This window comes from Castor canadensis, chromosome 12, assembly GCF_047511655.1.
Source record: "Castor canadensis chromosome 12, mCasCan1.hap1v2, whole genome shotgun sequence".
Taxonomy (NCBI): Eukaryota; Metazoa; Chordata; class Mammalia; order Rodentia; family Castoridae; genus Castor; species Castor canadensis.
Window position 1 is genome coordinate 29024794 of NC_133397.1, and position 25254 is coordinate 29050047.

Below are 25254 nucleotides of genomic sequence, written 5' to 3' on the forward strand. Positions count from 1 at the left end.
TTGAGATTCAAATTTGTTAAAACTGGTTTTGTGGGCTTGAATGACTCATGGTTCATCATGAAGAAAAATGGTCTTAAGAGGGAATCCATAATAAGACTAAGAAAGCAGTTCTAGTCAGGGGTTGAATCATGCATCAGAAACCAGGGGTTGAGAAAGACAGTTCGGAATCTGTGAAGCAGTGGACATTGGAACCAAATCCAACTTAGCCAATCTGGCAGCTCACTTGTGACCAGAGGAAGTGTCCCCTGTGAGGATGAGGGACTTGCTTTGTACGCAAATTTAACTCTTAAATTCAACTACATATGTGGGGCAGAAAATAGAAAGTCCATAAACAACAATTTAATTTTTAAAGACTGTCACTAAATCTTAATGAGTAAAGCATGTGCTCCAGAGTGAGATGGAAGACTTTATCTTTTGTTTCTCTTTTGGATTTTTCTCACACATACCTCATGAGTTTGAGCAATTTTACCATAGGAAGAGGAAATCTGGTATTTAAAGAATGACTGTGTAATTTTCACTTTGTGCTCTAACAGTTCTAATTTTTACATATTGTTGTGACTTCTACCAACATGAGGATCTTCCGTGCCCTGAGCAGATTGGCAGGGACTTATAAAGGAGGCTTGGTCACTAAGGAGGGCAACAGGAGATATTTGAATGTGAGAGTTTCTCTGTATATCGTGGAGTGTCCTGATTTCAGCAAGAAGTGATGGTGATGCTCCAGTCTCTGGGATAGCACAAGCAAGCAGTGCCATGAGCATGGAATGGGTCTATGTTGCTGCTTCATGTCTACTGGGAATCAGCCATGTTTGTACAATTAACTCTGATGGGAAAATCAAGACTATCACTGCAAGATGGTGCTGCTTTGGGAACCCAAGTGACGTTGCTTTGTGATCTTCTTTTCAGTACTCTTTCCTCCCATTTCTCCCTTTTAATTAGAACCCAAGGAGGTGTATCTATCCTGGTAATCATAATTTACTAGTCAAGAATAGAGTTTTTTAAGTATTAAAGCATTCTTTTCCATCAATTCAAGTATGTATGGGCCAAAGGAAAAAAGCTTGTTTCCCTATCTCATAATTCTGGTGAAAAAAATGCAGAATATCCAATGAAGATAAATATTTCAGTAACGTTTATTTTTTCTGTGTAATGAATAAAATATCATACATGATATATAGTAGTCATATCTGTAAATATTTACAGATACTAAACTTCTTGCTCAGTCATATTTTATAAAAGATTTCAAATATCTTTTGTTCAATAATTCTTAAATTGTACAGTTTTACTGAATGAGGGAAAAGGCCCAATTTTGATAATTTTCTTTTTATAATGTCTAGAATTGACAATTTTGCTGAATGTGTCCCAAGAAATCAATAATGCCATAAAGCATATCTGCCATATAAAATATTAGAGGTGAAAAATCACACTTCTTACTTAGGTCTTTGTAAACTATAAATCATATCCATTACCCAAAATATTTCATAAAAGCAGGAACAAGTAGCTATCACTATAAGTACTTAATAATTGTGTTTTATTCCATTTTAGGAAAAAAGCATTGAACTATATAGTATATTTTCATTTATGTGGGTCCAAATTGGTTAAAAAATGGAAATTTCAACCTGACCTATAAAATATACATGAAGCTCATAAAAACTGAATTTTGATAGGCTATAAATTTTGCCACAACTAATACATTTTTCTCAAAGCATGTTTTTAACTTTAATGATAACATTACTTGCTTGATTTCCAAAGGTTCTTTTGGGATTTGGCGGGGATAATAGTACTAGCAAGTTTGCATTGGCCTCCTTCTTATTTTTACTCTCAAAACTTTTTTTCCTGTAGTGAAGAGAACATCATAATTCACTCTGTTAACCTCAGTTTTGTGAACAAAATTCCAGGGGCAAAATGAATGGTGTCATTTATAAAGTTGTGATGTATTTTCTTAATAGAAAATAATACATCTGAAAGTAAGAACTAGTAAAAAAATGAAGAAAGTAGTCAAAGATATAGCAGTATAAATATTTATTAAAACCCTACTTCATAATGAAAAAATGGGAAAGTATAATTACTAAAAATGATTAGCAAAATACATTAATAAATAGCAGATTCAAGGATATTCAAGGATATTTAAATGATGTTGTAAAAGAGTATTTGTTATTGGAAAATTATAATTATATATTATTAACTGAACCATAGGTTGTGAAATATTACAGTATAAAAATACATTCTGATATACACAGGTGTAGAACAAGGACGCTCTTCAGCAATGGAATTGTTAATAGCTTTTTCCCTCAATTGTTTGTGTTGTTTTAGTCCACTCTTACCAGTCTCAATTTTTAGATCTAAAAGATTGCTTAAAATATCTTTCACTCTGTTAAAAGAAAGTTTCTGTGCTTGTTGTAAGATAATCTGGTTTCATTCTAAAAAGTATAGGATCATATAAAGTAAAAATATTCCACATACATACTTCTCCCTCAGGATTTTGTATTCCCCATTTCCATTTCTCTGAGCAACTTCTTTTAAATTTTCCTTGGGTTTTCTTCAATAGATCATGATATTGTTCCACCTGAACACATAGGGAGCAAGTTTTAAACAACCACTTACAATTTTATTTAATGAATGCTTTATAACTGAATCAGTTCACTTTCAAAGAAAATTTAAAGGTTCTTCTCATAACTTTTTTGTGAATCATTTATAATTATTTCCTAATGAATTACTCACATAAACAATTTAACATTCTTGAGAACATAATTTCATATGGGATAAGTTGCTAAAGTTAAATATATTTTTAGGATCTGAAGAAAATAATTGTGTGCAATATAATACTGGGAAGGATGTAAAAAGAATTACTGAAACAAATAAAATATTCAATAAGTATAAGAAAATCAAAAGTAAGCCCATTATATATGATTTTTCCATTATCAGATTTATTAAAATTAATGGATTTGAGATATCAGGTTTTGGTAAGTTTGTGAGAAGACAAATGCTTTCTTCCACTGTTGGAGGGGATATAAATTGAACAATGTGTCATTTTTTAAATTTAAGAAATAGTAAGGACTTTACCTTACATTCTCTTAATTTCTTCAAAACTACAGTGATTTTAACTTGAAACTTACTAAGGAATCCTTTCCCTTACAAGAAGATTGTGGACAGGTACCTTTGATTTGCACAGCCAACTTTTTTCTCAAGTCTTTGTCAATCCAACTGACTCTGTAAGGAAGGTCAGTATTCTACTTATTCTCTGAAATCTAAAAAAAGGGCAAATAAAAACACTAAAATATGTCATATGAATTTATATGTCCGTTTTCTGGGTTATAATCTTAAAATATCTGATATTTACATGATATATATTTAATTTTTTCCTTTCTGAGTCTTGGCTCAGAAGCCTGTATTTCAAGCTGTGCCTCAGGTTTCATTTTGCAACATTGTTTTTCATTTTTGCATTATTTTCCATTTTTATTGGTTGTAGATATCAAGACTCATTCTTCTCACAAGTAGTGGTAGGAAGGCAAGAGGGCAAACTACATTCAAATGCACATTTCAGCCTCAGTTACCTTCATGCCCACCAATATTCCATTGGTCAGAGCAGTTAGTGGGGATGGAGCTTATCCTCCAGCCACTCTAGAGAGAGAAATGCCAGAGATGCCATAGAGTCACATAACAAGGGCATGGATTGTGTATGTCTATACCACACATGCCTGAGTGATAGAATATAATTTAATTTGCTATAAAAGAATAATTTGCTTTAAAAACAGTTTCCCAGTGGGCTTTCAAATATAAATTTAGAACCATATTGGCTGTAAGAAGTAAGAATATTTGTATTGTTGAGATGGCTAAAATTACTTATTATGCAAAATTCTTGTTTGTTAATGGTAAAAATAACAATGGTAGCAAACCATTGGTGCTCCTGTCACTTCCCCATGTATTCTCTTCTATTTGTTTTTCACAGTGTCATTAATTTGTGCACACTGAAGAATTAAATGATTTGGATGGAGCTCAATAATTGGAATCTTTAACAATGCATAAAATATCATCAAATAACTGCTGTCATGTTAATTTTCAATTTGTCTTTCCCAAGGTCACAGACTTAGTATGTGACAAAACAAGTCTTGGAATGCCTGTGCTCTGTCTCCTTCTACCTCTGCCAATGCACATCTTCTGTAATCAGTGGCCAATAAATTGTCTACTTTTTCCAAGAGCCTTTTCTATAATTGCATTATAAAGAAATTAGCCTAAAGTTGTAATCAGGTTAACTACTGACTTTCTGGAGAAAGAAGCTTGTCCAGACAGGCAGGCCTACATGGCTTGGGGAGTTCAGGCACCAGCCACATTTTCTGTGAGAATAACAATGAATAAATATTTACCCCACATTTGGCCTGGGCCGTTGCTTGGCTGCTTCATTGACTTTCTCATTATCTTGCAGTGTTTTCATCTCTACTTATTTAATTTAGGAAACATCAAAATTCAGAAGCCTCAGCTGTAATCTCTCACTGGGACAAAATGGTTACTCCATATAGATTTCTTTATTACTTTGGCTTCTTCTCATTAAGACTCTAGATAAGGCAAAGTTCATTCATCCATCAATGGAGCAAGTGACTGATTTGTAAAGTGACACAGATCATGAAATATCAGAGATGGCTGCTTCTATTTAAATTGCCTTAGAAGGACATTAATTTGGATAAGCTTAACACAAATCTTACAGTTAGAAAGAAAATTTCCATTTGTGAATCATCTTGGGAATTCATTTTTTAAGAATGAAATTTAGGCTATGGGATAAGGAAAAGAAAAATGATCTTTTCTATGTTAGCCCCTCTCAAGTATCAGGTAAGCTGGCATTGCTGTGTTTCAATTCTCCAGCTTTTCAGGAGAAACTTCTTTTCCTCTTTCCTTTAACAGAGAATATTAAAATGGCAGCCAAAATCTTTCTTTGTTTCATTTACTAATTACTGTATCTTTGAAACAAAAGAAAATATAACATAAAAGCTATGCTTGATTCTAATTTTTATTATTGGATAAAAGTAGAGATAAAAATCATTTTGATATCATTAGTGAAAAAAAATTGTTAGGGAACAGAGACTCTTAAAAAAGATAAAGCAGTTTACCTAAAGCTCTTCCAAAGTAAGAAAAAAGTGAAGTTTTTCAATTAGGTCAAAGAAGTTGTAATCATATATGTATGTGTGTGTGTGTGTGTGTGTTTGTGTGTGTGTGTGTGTGGCTATAGTTATTTCAAGTTTTCAAGAACTAGGAAAAGTTAATAACTCATTATTATGATAAGTGCTCATATCACTCAAATGATATTTAAAATAACAGTGTCCCAAAATGTGCCTAGGTTCTAAATAACCTCCATTTTTTAAAAGGGACAAAATGGATCTTAAGGAAATCATTGATAATTCTATTTTTGAGCCTTAACAACATGGCAAAACCTTATCCTTCAAAAGATAATCTTAACCCTATAGAGAAAAAAGAAATCTAATTAAGAGATCACTTTCAAGCCCAGAGACCCTCAGACATGCATTTGGCTGTTAAATACTCATTTTTTTCCTTCATAAATAGTTTTAAAAGCTCCACAAAAGATGTATGAATTTATCCTTAGAAATGACTGTATGTTCAAGAAAATTAGAAGCATACATTACCCATAATAGATCAGGAAAGTTTCCTTCTTGAAGGGAACAAAAGCTTCTCAGCAGGAAGTAGACACTTGAAAATAGCAATTTCAAGATTACAGGCATTGGCTGAGGCTTTTAAGGGGTACTTCCACACTAGGTGTGCTATTAATCTTTTATTAGGCCATGGAAATGTATTGCACTGAAGAAGCAATTTCCCCAGTTAAGCAAACATTTTTTTTTTTCACTCACCAAATCAGTTAAATTGAGAGTTGCTCCTATGTAAATATTTGGAAGCAACTAACTAGCCTTTTATTGAAGACTTTTGGTCTCACTGTCTTATTTCCTCTAGATCCACTTACAGATATAGCAACTTGCTACAAAAGTATTGAGGAAAATAAAGAAGAAAATATGGGAGTAGGGCTCCAAAGTGACTTGGAGGAGCAGCCTACCAGAAGATAGGCAGCAATGAGAACCCAAACGCTGGCTGTGTTCTGAGCTGGTTAGTTGAGGAAAGCCACTGAGTAGAGTGCATGTCTCTGTGCTGCAGGACTAGTTCTTGGGACAGTCCCGAAGAGGCTGGATGGATCACTTACTGGGCCCTAAACTGTGGCTGGCTTCCAAGATCAACCTAGAAATTTATCAGAGGGTAGGAATGGGTACAGAGGATTCCTTTCTAGTCCACAACATTTGGCTTAGCATCTGATCTTCCTCAAATCCACTCTCTTCAGAACATGCTATCTCTATTACCTAGTACCCTTCAGTCCCCAAATTCAACATTGCAGTGCTTGTATGACAATCTGAGCTTTCTTTGTAATCTTAGAAAATGATGCAAGCAAGGCACATATTTGGAAGAGGAGTACCTGGAAAACTGTAGGATATCATTTTCCATCCTACCCCTTTGCTCAATTTCTCCCTGTCCTTATTTATCTTTTATTTTTTCCCTGGCTGTTGACAGCATTATCCCTTCCTGCATTGCTCAGCCTCTAATGGCCTTTTCTCCATTGTTCCTGTTCAAAATTCAATCCATTTTTCAAAATCCACTTCAGGTTCCACTACTTCCCTGCCTTTTCTGTCAGAATTAATGACTTCTTTCTCCATGTTCCTCTAACAGTTTTATTTTGAAAGGTGACACTTTCTACTTTGAATTCCACTTAGTTTGTAATGTAATCAATTCTACTGTACCACAAACTTCTTGTGAGTAAGGCCAATATCCTGTTCGTCTTCACAGACTTCACAGTGTCTAGCACAATGCCACACACAGTAGTGTTCAACACCTTTTTATTACTTGACGGGGAACTTAAAATATGACTGCTTCTCAGACAGTATTTGCATCTTAATGGGAGATTTTCAAAAGTGCATTGCCTTTGTCATATAAAGGGCTAATCTCCAATGAAACTTTCAGAGAAGTCATTCTGGTAGTAACCTTGCCTGGAGCTCTCTAAATTCTACCACATTCTACCAAATGCTACCAAATAACTTCCTGCAATATTTCTGACTCTTGTGACTCCTGACATTTTTGAACACCAACATTATCTTGCAACAAGTTCCCTTGATCTAGTCAGTGACACTAGTCATCACCATCTAGTTTTGTCTGTCATCAAGCTCTTTGAAAGACTGATTGGCCACTTGGTACTTCTAACTCAAGCAGCAGGTTGAACTCCTCTGTTACATTCTTATAGTACTACTGTGTGGTTGAATTTGTGTGTATCAAAAACTAACAAACAAAATGATAGTCTTCTAATGATAGTACCAGTGATTGGAATATCCAGTTTCTAGATCTGCCTCTGCCTCGACTAACTGAGACTTTTAACAGATGAGCATTTTTTCCTTCCATTTGTTCATTTATTTAATTAACATGTACTAAGTGTCCATCAAATACCAGGCAGTATATTAGATATGAGATATCACAATAAATGAGAGGAAAGAGCTTCTTTCCTCTAGAACTATTCTTATAAAATAGTGAACTTAGGTGAGTACAAAAAATTAAGCTAATTATGTAAATATTTTGCTCTTAGAAAATTGGTGATATTAGTCAGCTAAGGACAAATTTTACTGTCAGTGCCCTAGTTATCACTGTGCATTCCTCCCTATCTTCTTCAAGTATTCTATTCAATTATACACTTAATGTTATACCACAAAACCATCCATTTATTGACCATAAGACACAGAAGATAAGCTGAGCAGGGCAGTGAAGCATGTGAAGTCTGGGGCGGGAATTAAAGGGGTTCAGCAATGAGTTAAGGAATGCTGGGAGCTCTAGAAGTCTGAGCCACTGGAGGGGGAGCAGTCATGCAACACTTTTATTTTATATTTCTGGACTTCAGAACAGAGAAAGTTTAAATTTCTGTTGTTTTAAGACACCAAGTTTGGTGGTAATTTATATGGTAATGGTAGGCATCTAATGTGGACATCTTTTATAAACATTTTGAACACAGTATCATGTTTAATCTTTCCTCAACAATTTCTGTATAAAATTATTCCTCAAGTTGAGAAAATGACAAAAGCCCAGTGAGTTTAAGGGCTTGCTTATGTTCTCATGCATGGGAAATGCTGGAGTCTTGATTAAGACCCAATTCTATCTGCCTCCAAAGGGTTCAATTCATACTGGGGCAAGAATGAATAATAAACACAGTGCAACTATCTAATTCACAATGCAAAACGGTTTTCATCAGTCCCATTTCATGGTACCTGCAGTACGTTCTGAACACCAACATTCAGGTAAAGGCAAGCCTCAGAATTTGTTCTCTGCTCCATTTTCTGTATTTTCCTTATTCTATTTCATCTTGAAGTTTATTTTTTTCCAAACACAAATAATGTTTTCCTCAATTTTCAGGCACAATTCTCATTCTTCCTTCCCCTGCATATCAAGTTCACAGTGATGAAAAAGTCCTACCATATGCAGAAAAAGTGTAGTCTTTGCTGCAATTATAGTTCAGACCTGCTGTTAATGTTTGATAATTACATGTTTTCCTGAATATTAAATTGACACTTTGTTCTCGGTGACTATACAACAAAATATAATCTTGTTTTATTTTTTTTAATTTGAGCAGTTGCTTGTATTTCTTAAAATAGTGAAAGCATAGATCAGGTGATACTTCTTTTCAGGAATACAAAGTTCCAAAAACTATAAACAAAATATGGTATACATTAAACACTTTCATGTGGAATTAATTTCTAGTTGGAACAAATTTACCCATTGCTGAGAAGGCATTTATAGGAATATTTAACAAGAAAGAAGTGCATTGTGTTTAAAGTGGCTGGTCATCATTGATCTCTGATCTTGTCTATAACATATTTCATTGCAATGGGGAATTATTTATAGTGTCTGAAATGATGTGGTGTTATGTAAATTTGTTCAAAGTTTAAAGCAATTCTATTAGCCTGGCACTTATTGACAATGTCCTTTGCTGATCACATCTTGGTTTCATTTCCTTAGTTCTTCTCTGATTCATAAAGCTGCTTACCATAGCACTAGGGATCTTTACTGAAGAAGTAACCATTGATTAAATTAAATGGAGGGAAAGGGAATTTCTAACATACTTATATCACTTACACTTGTGGTAAAGAGATTTTTAGTGACTTTTTCAAGAATCAACGATGTAAGAGAGTAACTAAGTTTGTAATGTGAAAGACATTTTTAAGGAGGGAAAGAAAAACAATTACTTACTGAATTGTTGCTTGACTTGTGATTTATTGTCCCAGGAATAAGGGTGAATTTACTAATAAGTGTTCTTTTTTTTTTTATGAAGTTCTACTTATAGCAAATTATTCAAACGAATTAAAAGACCAAATATTTTGAAAGAAGGAGGCACCATAAGATCATTTAGACCAAAATTCCACGGAATTTCAGACATAACCTGGAGTTGAATGTAATGAAGATAAGATCCTACATCACTGGCACAGTGTTTAAACTAATGTGGGTAAGCATAAAGAGCTTTAACTTAAGTTGCATGGATCTATATTTTTCCTTCCTCTTTGGAGAGTTGTTGACTAGACTCCTTTCTCCTCACAAATATATGTTCCTTGCTTTGTTTTTTATTCTATGTCTAGATGAGAATTGAAAAGAGGGGCTGTGGGTGTGGTTCAAGTGGTAGGGGGCTTGCCCAGCAAACTGGAGGCCCTAAATTCAATCCCCAGTACTATGGCAGAGGGGAGCAGAATTGAAAGGATTTGCGAAAGAGACCTCTGATGACAGATAAGAGGTTTCAGTTAAATAAAGCTCTCACATCTTTGTCTATCATATGGTTTTCCATGTGACTTTTAGATTACTTGGCATCTATAATTTTTCTTGTGATTTTTTTCATTAAATGCCAACTATCGGCCAAAATATAATGTAACTTGGAATAGATTCATCTCCTTTCTCATAAACTCTTATCATGAAAATGTGGGCTATGTCTTCTGTCTCACGTTCTGGCATTGGTAGCCATGTCCATGGTGGTGGAGATGACTGTATTTTGATAATTTCTTTTTTTTACTCCTTGGAAAAGGCAAGGAGGAAAGGAGAAAACAATGCAGCTGTAAAATGGAAATGACTGTCTAACAATCACTCTTTGGTTCTTAATCACATAACTATCATGAAACCTATGTAAGTTCTTGGACTCTAACTCATTTTAGATTTACATATTTTTCCTTGAAAGTGGAATGTCACTTGGCAAATAGATCATTGTGTATATTAAAGATTGAGTTAGTTAGTTAGTTGTAAGAGAAATAAAGATCCTTAACAGCAAGCACTCAGGACATACAGTGGGGGAATGGGAAGATCCCCTTCACCATAGACTATATTTGGCATACTGGAGCTATAGGCAAAGGACAGAAGGTCAGTCTGGGCAAGTCCCAAAAATGCAGATTTTTCCACCTTGCAAAAATACAGCCCACCAAGGCAATCTGCATTACTGCAGCAAGCTGGCTCTGGAGAAAGGGAACTTGGTACTTTCTAGCTCTTCTAATGAGGGACCGATGTCCATGGTGAGAGCAGAATGTCAGGGTGGGCTGTATCTCCAAACCCTAAAAACTTCTCCACTGCTCAATGGGTGGCCTTCTGGGGAGCCAGTGTGGGCCAGGAGAATTGATTATGACTTAGACACAAGTTTTAGGTCTTATGTTAAGGTCTTTAATCCATTTTGAATTGATTTTTTTTTTGTACAGAGTGAGAGATAGGTACATAGTTTCAGTCTTTACCATGTGGACATCCAGTTTTCCCGTTACCATTTATTAAAGAGACTATCATTTCTCCAACATAATGATAATATATTTTGAAAATATTTTGTTGAAAATCAGATGGCTATAGCTCTGTGGCTTTGTGTATGTGTGGCCTATTCTATTCTATTGGTCTACATGTCTGTTTTATGTGCCAGTATCTTGTTTTTGTTACTATGGTTCTGTACTATAATTTGAGGTTTGGTATTATGATAATTCTGACATTCCTCTTTTTGCTCAGGATTTCTTTGAGTTCCTACATTAAAAAAATCAGTGAGATCTCAGTTTTGTTTTTTTTTAAACCTTATTGATGTATTTGTCCTCTTAGAAAAACTAGAGCAATGGCTTGACATGGTGGCTCCTGCATTTAATCCCAGCTATTTGGAGATGGAGATCAGGAGGCTCAAATTTCAAGGCCAGCTCAGGCAAAGAGTTAGTGAGGCCCATCTTAACAAAAGAACCTGAATGTGGTGGTACATACCTATAATTCCAACTATGTGGAAGGCATAGATAAGAGGATCATGGTCCAAGGCTTGCTCATCAAAAATGCAAGACCCTACCTGAAAAATAAAGCAAAATATGCTGGGGTATAGATTAAATGGTAGAGTCTTTACCTAGAAAACATGAGGACCTGAGTTCAAAACCCTAGCACTGCCAAAAAAAAAAAAAGGAAAGGAAAATTAGAAACCAATCCCAAACCCAAAATTAGTGAAAGTAAACAAATAATAAATAAAGATCAGACCCTAAGTTAATGAAATGGAGACTAACAGAACAATATAAAACAATCATCAAAATTGAGTTGGTTCTTTGAAAAGGGAACTAAGATTGATAAACCTTTACCCAGAATAAGCAAAAGAAAAAAAGAAAAGACACAAACTAATAAAGTTAGAGATGAAAAGGAGGATATTATAACAAATAACACTGAAACCCAGAAGATCATTAGGGAATATTTTGAAGAATTACAGTCAGATAAATTGGAAAATGTAGAAGAAATTTATATATTTCTATGGATACATGACATATGAAGATTTTTCTCTCTTAGAGGAGATTTAAAAATTCAAACTGTAAAAAATATGCAATGATATTGCAGCGGTAATGAAAATGAAAAGTACCCAACAACAATAAAAGCCAAGTCCAGGAAAGTTGCATTCACTGCTGAATTCCACCATCTAGTTAAAGAAAAACTCACAATTCTCAAACAAATTAAAAAAAAAAAAAAGAAGGAAGGAACACTTTCATACTAATTCTACAAAGCCAGTATTACCTTGCAACCCAGACCAGAAAAATACAGAGCAAAAAGGAAAATTATAGACCAATTTCCTTGACGAGCATAGCTGCAAAACTCCTCAATAAAATCTTTGCAAATGAAATTCAACACATTGAAAACATCATACAGCATGATCAAAGTTGGTTTCATTCTAGTAATGCAAGTTTAGTTCAACATATGCTAAATATAACATAGCACATAAATAAAATAAAGGACAAAAATCACACAGTCATTTCATTAGATTCAAAATGATTCTTTGACAAAATACATCATCCTTTCATGATAAAATTTCTGAAGAAACTAGGAATAGAAGGGTCATTCTTTAATATAATAAAGGCTATGTATGACAAACCTATAGCTAACATTATATAGAAAGGGGGAAAACTGAAAATATTTTTTCTGAAATCAAGGATGAGGCAAGAGAGTTCACCCTTTCCACTCTTATTTAATATAGTGCTTTAAATATTAGTCAGAGGAATAAGGTAAGAACAAGAAATAAAAGAGATACAAATAGGAAAGAAAGCAGACACATTATTCTTGTATGTAGATGGTATGGTCCTATACTTAAAAGATCTTAAAGACCCTACCTGAACATTCTTTAAGGTCTTATATAAAATTCTGAAAATATTGGATGATCTAAAAAAAACAGCCAAAAGTCAATAATTCTTCTAATTATTCTTCATTTTGTTTTTAATTATCATGAATTAATGGAAATCAATAGTTTTTTTATACACCAATAATAAACTCAGTGAGAAGGAGAAAAGGAAAACAGTACCATTTATGCTAGCCTGAAAATATAACTAGAAATAAACTTTACTAAGGAAATGAAAAACCTCTACAATGAATGTTATGAAATATTGAAGAAGGAAACTGAAGAAGACAGAGGATAGAAAGACTTCCATTTTCATGGATCTGCAGATTCAGTGCAATTACCATCAAAACTTCTACTTCTTCTGAGAAGTAGAAAAAAAATCCTAATGTTCATATGCAATCACAAAAGACCTCAAAAAGTCTAAGCAAACCTGAGCACAAACGAATGCTGGAGGCATCACAATATCCAACCTCAAATTATACAAATGAGCCATTGCAACAAAAACAGCACAGCACTGGCACAAAATCAGTGGACCAATGGAATAGAATACAGGACCCAGAAACAAACCCACACAGCTACAGCTGTCTGATTTTTGACAAAGTTGCCAATAAGATATATGGAAGAAAAGATACCTTCTTTAACAAATGGTGCTGGGAAAACTGGATTTTCACTTGCAGGAGTATGAAACTAGGTCCACATTTTCACCCTGTACAAAATGAATTTAAAAGTATCAAATGCCTTATCAGTAACCAGACAAGTATGTCCACTATCTCCACTCCTATTCAACATAGTACTAGAATTCCTAGCCAGAGCAATTAGGCAAGAAGAAGGAAAAAAAGGAATACAAATAGGTAAAGAAACTGTCAAGATATCTCTATTTGCAGATGTCATGATCCTATACCTTAAAGACCCAAAAAAACTCTACTCAGAAGCTTCTAGACATCATCAATAGCTATAGCAAGGTAGCAGGATATAAAATCAACATAGAAAAATCATTAGCATTTCTATACACTAACAATGAGCAAACTGAAAAGAATGTATGAAAACAATTCCATTTACAATAGCCTCAAAAAAAATCAAATACCTAGGTGTAAACCTAACAAAAGATGTGAAAGACCTCTACAAGGAAAACTATAAACTTCTGAAGAAAGAGATTGAGGAAGACTATAGAAAGTGGAGAGATCTCCCACGCTCATGGATTGGTAGAATCAACATAGTAAAAATGTCTACACTCCCAAAAGTAATCTACATGTTTAATGCAATTCCCATCAAAATTCCAATGACATTCATTAAAGAGATTGAAAAATCTACCATGAAATTTATATGGAAACACAAGAGGCCACGAATAGCCAAGGCAATACTCAGTCAAAAGAACAATGCAGGAGGTATCACAATACCTGACTTCAAACTATATTACAAAGCAATAACAGTAAAAACAGCATGGTACTGGCACAAAAACAGACATGAAGACCAGTGGAACAGAATAGAGGACCCAGATATGAAGCCACACAACTATGAGCAACTTATCTTTGACAAAGGAGCTAAAAATATACGATGGAGAAATAGCAGCCTCTTCAACAAAAACTGCTGGGAAATCTGGTTAGCAGTCTGCAAAAAACTGAAACTAGATCCATGTATATCGCCCTATACCAATATTAACTCAAAATGGATCAAGGATCTTAATATCAGACCACAAACTCTAAAGTTGATATAGGAAAGAGTAGGAAATACTCTGGAGTTAGTAGGTATAGGTAAGAACTTTCTCAACGAAACCCCAGCAACACAGCAACTAAGAGATAGCATAGATAAGTGGGACTTCATAAAACTAAAAAGCTTCTGTTCATCAAAAGAAATGGTCTCTAAACTGAAGAGAACACCCACAGAGTGCGAGAAAATATTTGCCAGCTACACATCAGACAAAGGACTGATAACCAGAATATATAGGGAACTTAAAAAACTAAATTCTCCCAAAATTAATGAACCAATAAGGAAATGGGCAAGTGAACTAAACAGAACTTTCTCAAAAGAAGAAATTCAAATGGCCAAAAACACATGAAAAAATGCTCACCATCTCTAGCAATAAAGGAAATGCAAATTAAAGCCACACTAAGATTCCACCTCACCCGTTGGAATAGCCATCATTAGCAACACCACGAACGATAGGTGTTGGCGAGGATGCAGGGAAAAAGGAATCCTCTTACACTGTTGGTGGGAATGTAAACTAGTACAACCACTCTGGAAAAAAATTTGGAGGCTACTTAAAAAGCTAAATATTGATCTACCATTTGATCCAGCAATACCATTCTTGGGGACATACCAAAAAGACTGTGACACAGGTTACTCCAGAGGCACCTGCACACCCATGTTTATTGCAGCACTATTCACAATAACCAAGTTATGGAAACAGCCAAGATGGCCCACCACTGATGAATGGATTAAGAAAATGTGGTATCTATACACAATGGAATTTTATGCAGCCGTGAAGAAGAACGAAATGTTACCATTCGCTGGTAAATGGATGGAATTGGAGAACATCATTCTGAGTGAGGTTAGCCTGGCCCAAAAGACCAAAAATCCTATGTTCTCCCTCATATGCGGACATTAGATCAAGGGCAAACACAACAATGGGATTGGACTTTGAGCACATGATAAAAGCAAGAGCACACAAGGGAGAGGTGAGGATCGGTAAGACACCTAAAAAATTAGCTAGCATTTGTTGCCCTTAACGCAGAGAAACTGAAGCAGATACCTTAAAAGCAACTGAGGCCAATAGGAAAAGGGGAACAGGAACTAGAGAAAAGGTCAGATCAAAAAGAATTAACCTAGAAGGTAACACACACACAAGAAATTAATGTGAGTCAACTCCCTGTATAGCTATCCTTATCTCAACCAGCAAAAACCCTGTTCCTTCCTATTATTGTTTATACTCTCTCTTCAACAAAATTAGAGATAAGGGCAAAATAGTTTCTGCAGGGTATTGAGAGGGTAGAGAGGAGAGGGAGGGGGAGGAGTGGGTGGTAAGGGAGGGGGTGGGGGAAGGGGGGAGAAATGACCCAAGCTTTGTATGCACATATGAATAATAAAACAATAAAAAAGTATCAAATGCCTTAATGTAACATCTAAAATTTGAAACTACTAGAGGAAAACTTTGAGATCTAAACATAGGCAATGATTTTCTGGTTTGTACTACAGTAGCTGAGGAAATAGTACCAAGAACTGACAAGCAGGATTGCATAAAATTAAAAATGTTTTTCTGCACAGCAAAGGAAAAAATTACCAGAGTAATGAGTAGCCTACAGAATGTGAGAATGTTTTATCAGCTACTTATATGACAATGGCTTAGTATTCATACTATATAAAGAACTCATGAAGTCAAATATGAAAATATCAAATAATCCAATAAATAAATGGGAAAATGACAAACAGATATAGTTCAAATGAGTAAGTATAAATGTCCAATAAATACATGAAAAAGTGCTCAACATGTTTAGGCCTTAGGGAACTCTAAATCACAATCACATTCAGTTAACATCTTGCCTGTCAGAACAGTTATCTTGATGAAAACAAATAACTGAATTGCTATTGAGGATGGAGGGAAAAAGGAAGTCTTATACAGTGGTAGTGGGAATGTAATTTTGTACAGCCACTATGAAAATCAACATGGAATTTCTTAATACTAAAAATAAAGCTACCCTTTTTGACTCTGCTCTACCACTCCTGTATGTATACTCAAAGGAATCAAAGTCTGTGTACATTAGAGATACCAGTATACTCGTGTATACTATTAACAGTAGACAAGTTATGGAACCAGCCTAGGTACTCAGAAATGGGGAAATGGACAAAGAAAACATGGTATATAAACACAACAGTGTATTATTTGGCTATAATGAAGAATGAAATTATTCATTTGCAGGAAAATGGATGGAACTAGAGATCATCATGTTAAGCAAATTAAATCAAACTCAGATAGACAAGTAGTACATGTTTTCTCTCATGTGGAATCTAGGGGAAAAGACATGAAAGTAGAAGGGAAGCCAGTAGGGAGGAGTATCGAGGGGGATAAGTAAAGGTCATAATGTGGTGAATATGACCAAAGTGCATTATACACATGTATGAAGACATCATGATGAAATCCATTATTTTGTATAATTAATGGACATTAATGAAAATAAAATAAATATAACATAATAAAGCTTAATATTTCTTATAATATCTTACATACATGTTCAAATAGCCAAAGTTGTAGGCATATGGACCTGGCCTAGGGATGTCTTTGCATGTGCATTTTCTAACATGACAGCACTTGTTACAAATATTATTGATGCAAATGTTTTATTTTATGTTGTTAAGGAACAAAATAGATTGTGAAAATTGACAGTTTACTAATATCTTTTCATTTCCCTGATTTTATCTGATTAATTTCTTCTTTTATGCCCATTTAATTTCTTTTTTATTGTTGTATGGCTGGGGGTATGGTGTAGCATTTGCAATGATTCTTACAATGTATCAAATATATCATACTTGAATTTACCCCCTCTACTGCTCTCCCTCATCTCCCCTTCCCCAATTCCTAGAACAGTTTCAACAAGAACAGGTATCATTTTTGCATTTACATACAAGTGTTAACATTATTTTTACTGTATTCATTCTCCTACCCCTTTCCCTACCATCTCCCCATTCCCACTAGTGAAACCCCCCTGAGAATCTGTTCCACCCTCCTGTTCTCTGATTTTGTAGAAGAAAAAACATAAAAGATAAAAAAGAGAAACATGACATTTTTGCTAGTTTGAGATAAAGATAGCTACACAGGGAGTTTCCTTGTGTTGTTTCTGTGTATATGTGCATTACAAACCAAAATTGTTTATCTCTTCCAGTCCTCTTCACTCCTTCCTAGTTCACTTCCTATGATGACCCCGACCAGTTTAAGATTTCTACATTCATTCTTGTATAGTGAGCACATCAGCCACATTCATGTTTTTAGTTTACTTCCTTTGCCCTATTCCTTCCCTGAATAGCCTCCCTTTAATGTAACCCATGTCCCATAGTATTGTTGCGTTTGTTTTAGGTCTATAATCTGCATATGAGGGAGAACATGCAACTTTTGGCCTTCTGAGCCTAACTAACTTCTCTTAAGATGATTTTCTCCAGTTCCACCCATTTACCTGAGAATGACAAAATTTCATTCTTCTTTATGGCTGAGTAAAATTCCATTGTGTATAAATACCACATTTTCTTAAGTTATTCATCAGTCATGGGGTATCTTGGCTGTTTCCATAGATTAGCTATTGTGGATAGTGCATCAATAAACATGTGTGTATTTGGTGCATTTGTTCTTTTAGGTATATCCCTAGCAGTGATATTGCTGGATCATATGTCAGATCTACTTTTAGTTTTTTAAGGACTCTGCATATTGTTTTCCATAGTGGTTGTATAACTTACATTACCACCAGCAGTGTATCAGGGTTCCTTTATCCCTGCATCCTTGCCAACATTTGTTGTTGTTGATGTTCTTGATGGTAGCTATTCTCACAAGAGTGAGGTAGAATCTTAGTGTGGTTTTTATTTTCTTTTCCTTTATGGGCAGGGGTGGTGAGCATTTTTTCATGTGTTTTTTAGCAATTTGTAATTCTTCTTTTGATAAAGTTCTATTCAGTTCAGTTGGACATTTCTTTATTGGGTCATTGATCTTTTTGAGATGCCTGTATATTCTGGTTAGTAGTCCCTTGTCTGATGTATAGTAGCAAAGATTTTCTCCCATTCTGTAGGTAGTTTCTTCAATTTAGAGTTCATTTCTTTTGTTGTGGAGAGCTTTTTAATTTCATGCAGTCCTGTTTGTCCATCCTTTCTCTTAGTTGCTGAGTCTCTTGAGTTCTACTGAGGAATTCCTTGTCTATGCCTATTGCTTCCAGTGTATTCCTGGCTCTTTCCTGTATTAGCTTTAAAGTTTCAGGCTTGATATTAAGGTCCTTAAACACTTTGAGTTGGTACTTGTACTGGGTGACAAACATGGATCTAGTTACAATTTTCTGCAGGCAGATATCCAGTTTTCCCAGAAACATTTGTTAAAGAGGCTGTCTTTTCTCCATTGTGTGTTTTTGGCGCCTTTGTCAAAAATTGGGTGGGCATAGCTTTGTGGATTCTTATCCGGTTCCTCCATGCTGTTCCACTGGTCTTTATGTCTGTTTTTGTGCCAGTATCATGCTGTTTTTATTGCTATGTCTCTGTAGTGTAATTTGAAGTCAGGTATTGTGACACCTCCAGCGTTGCTCTTTTTTGCTCAGTATTGCTTTGGCTATTCACAGTCTTATGTGTTTCCAAATGAACTTTAGGGTTGATTTTTCAATCTATGATGAATGATATTGGGATTTTGATGGGAATTGCTTTGCACATGTAGATTGCTTTTGGTAGTATAGCCATTTTCACTATGTTGATTCTGCCAATCCATGAGCACGGGAGATCATTCCACCTTGTATAGTCTTCTTCAACCTCTTTCTTCAGTGGTTTGTAGTTTTCCTTCACATCCTTTGTTAACTTTATTCCTATGTATTTGATTTTTTTGAGGTTATTGTAAATGGAATTGTTTTCCTATATTCTTTTGCAATTTGTTCACTGTTGGTGTATAGAAAAGCTACTGATTTTTGTAAGTTGATTTTGTATTCTGTTACTTTGCTGAAGCTGTTTATGGTATCTAGGAGTTTCTGGGTGTTTTTTTTGGGTCTTTTAGGTATATGATCATGTCATCTGTGAATAGGGATAGTTTGACTTCTTTACCTATTTGTATTCCTTTTATTTCTTTTTCCTGTCTTATTGCTCTGGCCAGGAATTCCAAGACTATGTTGAGTAGATGTGGAGAGAGTGAGCACCTTTGTCTTGTTCCTGACTTTAGGGGAAACGGTTTCAGTTTTTCCCCTTTAAGTATGAAGTTGGCTATAGGTTTGTCATATATAGCCTTTATTATATTAGGTACATATCTTCTGTTCCTAATTTCATCATTAAATGTTGTTGAATTTTATCAAAGGCTTTTTCTGAAGCTATTGAGATGATCAAGTAGTTTTTGTCTTTGTTTATGCTAAGGTGCTATATTACATTTATTGATTTGCATATGTTGAGCCATCCCTGCATCCCTGAGATGAAGCCAGCTTGGTCATGGTGAATGATCTTTCCAATATGGTGTTGGATTTGTTTTGCCATTATTTTATTGGGGATTTTTGCATCAATGTTCATTAAGGAACTTGGCCTGTAGTTGTCCATATGGGATGTGTTCTTGTCCGGTTTGGGATGAGTGTGATACTGATTTCATAGAATGAGTTAGGCAGTGTTCCTTCCCTTTCTATTTTGTGGAAAATTTAAGGAGTGTTGGTATTAGTTCTCCTTTAAAAGTCTGGTAGAATTCAGTGGAGAATCCATCAGGTCCTAGACTTTTCTTTTTTGAGAGACTTTATTGTTGCTTCAATTTCATTGTGTGTTATAGATTTGCTTAGGTGACTTATTTCCTCTTGGTCTGGTTTTAGATGGTCATATGTATCTAGAAATTTGTCAATTTCTTCCATATTTTTCAATTTATGTGAATATAAGTTCTCAAAGTAGTCCCTGATAATTCCCTGGATTTCTTTGGTGTTTGTTGTGATCTCCCGTTTTTGTTTCTTATTTTACTGATTTAGCTCTTTTCCTACCTCATGTTAGTCAGATGTTCCAGGGATTTGTCAATCTTGTTTAAATTTTCAAAGAACCAGCCTTTTGTTTTGTTGATTCTTTGTATTTTTTTTGTCTCTATTTCATTGATTTTTGCCCTTATTTTTATTTCTCTTCTGCTTGTTTTCAGTTTAGCTTGTTCTTGTTTCTCTAGGAGCTTGAGATATAGCTATACTTATTCAATCATTTTATTTAACAATTCAGTTGTGTTTATATTTAGCTACTTTTAATTGTGATACCTTGATTTTGATACCTAGTATTTCAGAGAAGACATGGGATGAAACTTTCCATGTTCCCTTTCAGGGATTTTAAAATCTACTTTTATTAGTATTTGTGTGTGTGTGTGTGTGTGTGTATTGTCATTTGGGATCAAAAGAAAGAAAAAAATTAATAAGAGGAAATTGAGATAAAACTAAAATCCACTAGAAAGTGCTTTGTTTAAAAGATGGAGAAAACATTTCAATAAGTGAATAATACAACTGAGAAAATTCTCTGATGACATAATTACAGCTATATGGAGAAATATTGAAAACACTACACATAAATTAACTGAATTTTTACTTCAGAGGAGGGTTCATAGAAGCAAGTTGGCTAGAAAGATGGAATTTACTGTACTGCCTTATGGCTTTGTCTCTGACTCTAGGCTTTTCATTGTTTCAAGGAGGTTTCAGAAAAAGATGTTGAGCTATCTGCAGATGGCTCAAAGACATGAGGAAAAAGACTATAACAAACACAGCATGTAAGTTTCAAATAGATTCAGTAGACTCCATGTCATCATTCATACTTCAGCTCAAATACCATGCTTTTCAGTTAAAACATTACTATCCCTGATCCAAACTATACCTATTCCATCACTTTCTACTATATTGCCATAATATTCTGCCTTATTTTCTTGGTATGCATATTATCTCAAAGTATTACTTGCTCATTTATACATAATTTAGAACCTCAAATTATGGTATCAATTCGGTAAGAAGACTAATTTTGTTAATGAAATTCACCATTGTGTTCCCAAGTACCTGAGGGGTTTCCAACTTATATTTCCTGAGTAATAAATATGAATGAATGAACATATAACAAGAACATTGAGATTATGGATATTTGTGGCAGTAATTTAAGGGCAACTCCCAGATAAATTGCATATACACAAACTAGAGAAAGCTTATGTTGATGGTTTTTCAACTGATAAATATTATTTGAGGACTTGCTTTATGATGAACAAAACTCAAAGAACAGTTTGAAAATTTTGATTGATCTGAAGTGTTCAAGGAACTGATGGCTACTAAAATGTGAATGCAATGTTGAGCAATGTGAATTAGAATATTTGGTCCTGAATAGTGGCAGTAATATGCTTATTTTTTTCCTGTAGAAACTTCCTTAAGAATTTAAATGAAGTTGTCTAACCTATGATATGTTCAGAATATCACTGGTAGAATATTTCTAGAAATCATCCTCTTTGGAAATGTTTGAGAGGATTGATCTGAAGAATCATAAGACAGGTTTCAAGGCAATCACTATTCTTGGAAATTGGGAAAGGAATTCTGAAAAGGAGACAAAGAAGGAGCTCCAATTTCTGTGTATGAATTGTGTTGAAATCTCTGACTCACTCTTGACATATTCATGCATGGGACAGACTCCAAAAAGTTCACCTAAAGACAAAAAATACGAACTGACATTTGAGATGTCAACCAAGAATCTAAACCAATGAACCAAACAACCTCCCACCCAAATCAACATTCTTCAGAGGATTGTAACAGAAGCTGGACTCCCTAAAACATACCAACTAGAAAGTGAAAGACCAACCACAAAATGACTCAATTATTCCAATTAGCAAATATTTCAAAGGATGATGAGAACTGTACCCTAAGGCAAAGACAAAACTACATCCAATAAGTTAAATGTTAGGAAATCTCAGCAGAGTAACTGAAACCATTAAAGGAACCAAATATAATTCTAAAACTAACAAATACTGTATGATCAATAGTGAACCACTGCTATACCTTTACACAAGCTTGTTGCTTACAGCTCGCTCCATTGTGAAGCGTTTTAGTGGCATTTTGATTATATATGGCTTGGTGTAACAGAAATGCCCACATCTTGCCTTAGGATATCCAAAGTTCTTTAACTGTCCCATAATGCTGCACAAGCAATAATGCAAAGCAGAAAATTAATAATTGTGCATATGTTTTTTTATCTCACATTCATTAGGCTTAAAACAAATAGAACTTTTCATAGATCTCCATTTTAACAATGGTTACTTAAGGTCTTAAGTGGTGACTTTTACTTTTATATAATTGTTGGTTATGAGAAGAAAAACAAATAGCCATATCTCAAAAGGTTACTTGACACAGTCAGAAGATCTTGGTTCACAGAGTAGAAGAAAGCAGAGTTTTAAAGTAGAGTAACTCTGCCTATCAGTGGAGGTGGTTGGATCACAATCTTGAATCTGAAAAATTGGTATATTAAATTCTTCTTTCATATGGAATAGGAAGAAAGAAATGTATATAGAGGCAAAATAATTTTTACTTATTTTTATTGGATATTACTCACATCTGTCTATTGTGACTGTTCTGTCTTAGAAATCAGTGTCCTCCTAATCTTTGAAAACATTGTCCACTCTAAGCTATTTACTGGATTTCATGACACATTAGGACTTTGAATCTCCTCCTTTTTAGATGTATCCCTTAGTAGTACAATATTCCTTGCCTCTAAATGTAAGCTGTAGTCATACATTTGTACTTAATTGTTAGTATTTCTGACTCTTAGTTATTTCCCAGGAAGAATTATGTATCACTTTCTCCCGTGCACTTCCAGGGTTCCAACTGTACTAGCTAAACAGACGATTCCAAATATAAATATGTAACTATCTTTCCCTAATAGATCCATTTGAATTATTCATTTTAAATAAAATAAGCTCTTGATGGATAAATGAGGTTACACTATAAATTCTATTGATTTGACTTCATGGTCCTTCCTTGATTTTTCTGGATTTATCAGTCATTGACTTCTTGGGCTTATACCATTATTGTATCTATTATATGTGTCCTGAGTTGTGCTTTTGTGGCTTTCTGGTTCATCAGCCACCATCACCACTTTAAATTTCACGAATTCATTTCTGAATTACTCCAGTGGATCACACACTTTCTGCATTCTTCATAGTGTTACTACATTGTGATTGCACTGTCTTTCTGTTTTCCTCTACCATTATTCTTTCCCCTCCTGTTACTCCTTCAAAATCAGACTGACCTTTTCAAATATAAATATGGTCACATTATGTTTATTTATAAGATAAAACTGTCCAATTGTTTACCAAAGAAGTTCAAGCGTCTAGTTATGGCATGAAAGACTTCTCATGAACCATTGTAATTATTTCAAATACCACCTCTCTCCAGTATGGAATGTTAGTCCTAGTTCTATACAGACTTTCTGTTTCTTAAATGGGTCATACTGTTTTATATTTCCATACTTTGTATATCTTGCCCTTATGCTAGAACTACATAACCTGTTCTTAATTTTGTATCTTATCAGACTCTAATATGTAGTAAGAACTAGCTCAGTCTATATTTTCTTTTTATTTCTCTGCTCCTTCCTGATCTACTTTTATAAGCAAAGTAGATCTCTGAGTAAATTCTTCACTTTATTTTGTCTTTAAAGCAGTCTCTTTACCTTTATAGAATATATTCAATTTTAATTCCATATTACCACTTTTCATTTTTTCTCTACCACCCCACACATACTAGATTGTAAGTACCATTATATCATGGACAATGATTGTTAATTTTGCCCAATCTCTACTACAATAATAGATAAAATATTAGCACTCAGTTATTAATATTCAGAAATTGAGTGGATACACTAACATAATTTTGCAGCTTCATATTTTTATTTATTTTATTTTTAATATGAAAAATTTTTATTTTTTAATTTTAATTTTTATTATCCTATTATTGTTATATTGGGAGTTTATCATGACATTTACAAAATTGCCTACAATATATCAGTCAGATTCACCCCCTCCATTCTCCTTTAATATAATTTTAAACTGAAATATCCATTTCACAGCATTATGAGTTTCTTGAGGAAAATATAGTTATACTTTTTAATATACCTAGTGCATAATATTATGCTTAAACCTGGGATGTACTACACTTTTGTTGAATAAATAAAAATGATGAGAGAAGATTATATACAAAAGGAAAAAAGAGGCTAATTTGGGTAGGAGAAAAAAATTAGGCAAAGAGTCTGCAACTACTTAAAGGCAGCTTTATGTTAGTCTGTGTTTTTAAGATTAGAGAAAAGGAATAGGGATTCAGGCATACTGAGAAAGGTGAATTCACATCTTACTCATCATAAGTATTGTAAATCTGTGTTTTAGCATAAAATGTTTTGCATATTTTTCTCATGAAAAGATAGGCTTAATTATACTCAAAATTATATGGCAATGTGTGCCTCAAACCTACAATTAACTAATAGGGAGGGAAATGTACCTTGTAAATTGGAAGGAAGCTGAAAGGGAGTGTGGTGATAGGATATGTAAGTACTATTTCAGAGAGCTCATTTCATTTCTGGGAATATGGCCAGATGGACCTTATGATTTTTCTTTTGTGAATTAGTTTTCTAAAAACTTTATTAAGATATACTAAAACCATTGCAAGTTTTGATAAAATTTATATATAAAAATATCAAATTTAAAATCAGAAGGAAAGACACCAGTAAACAAAAGAATATAAAAGTACAAGAGAATTATCTCAAAGCACAGGCTTTTAAAAAATTATCTTAAACAATATTCTGGATCTTTGTACCATGAATGAAGTGAAATCAACAAAAATATTATTTCTTCCTACTTACTATGAATGATAAGACTCATAAAGGGAACTGTATAGAAAATTCTAGCCCTGGGATTCAGG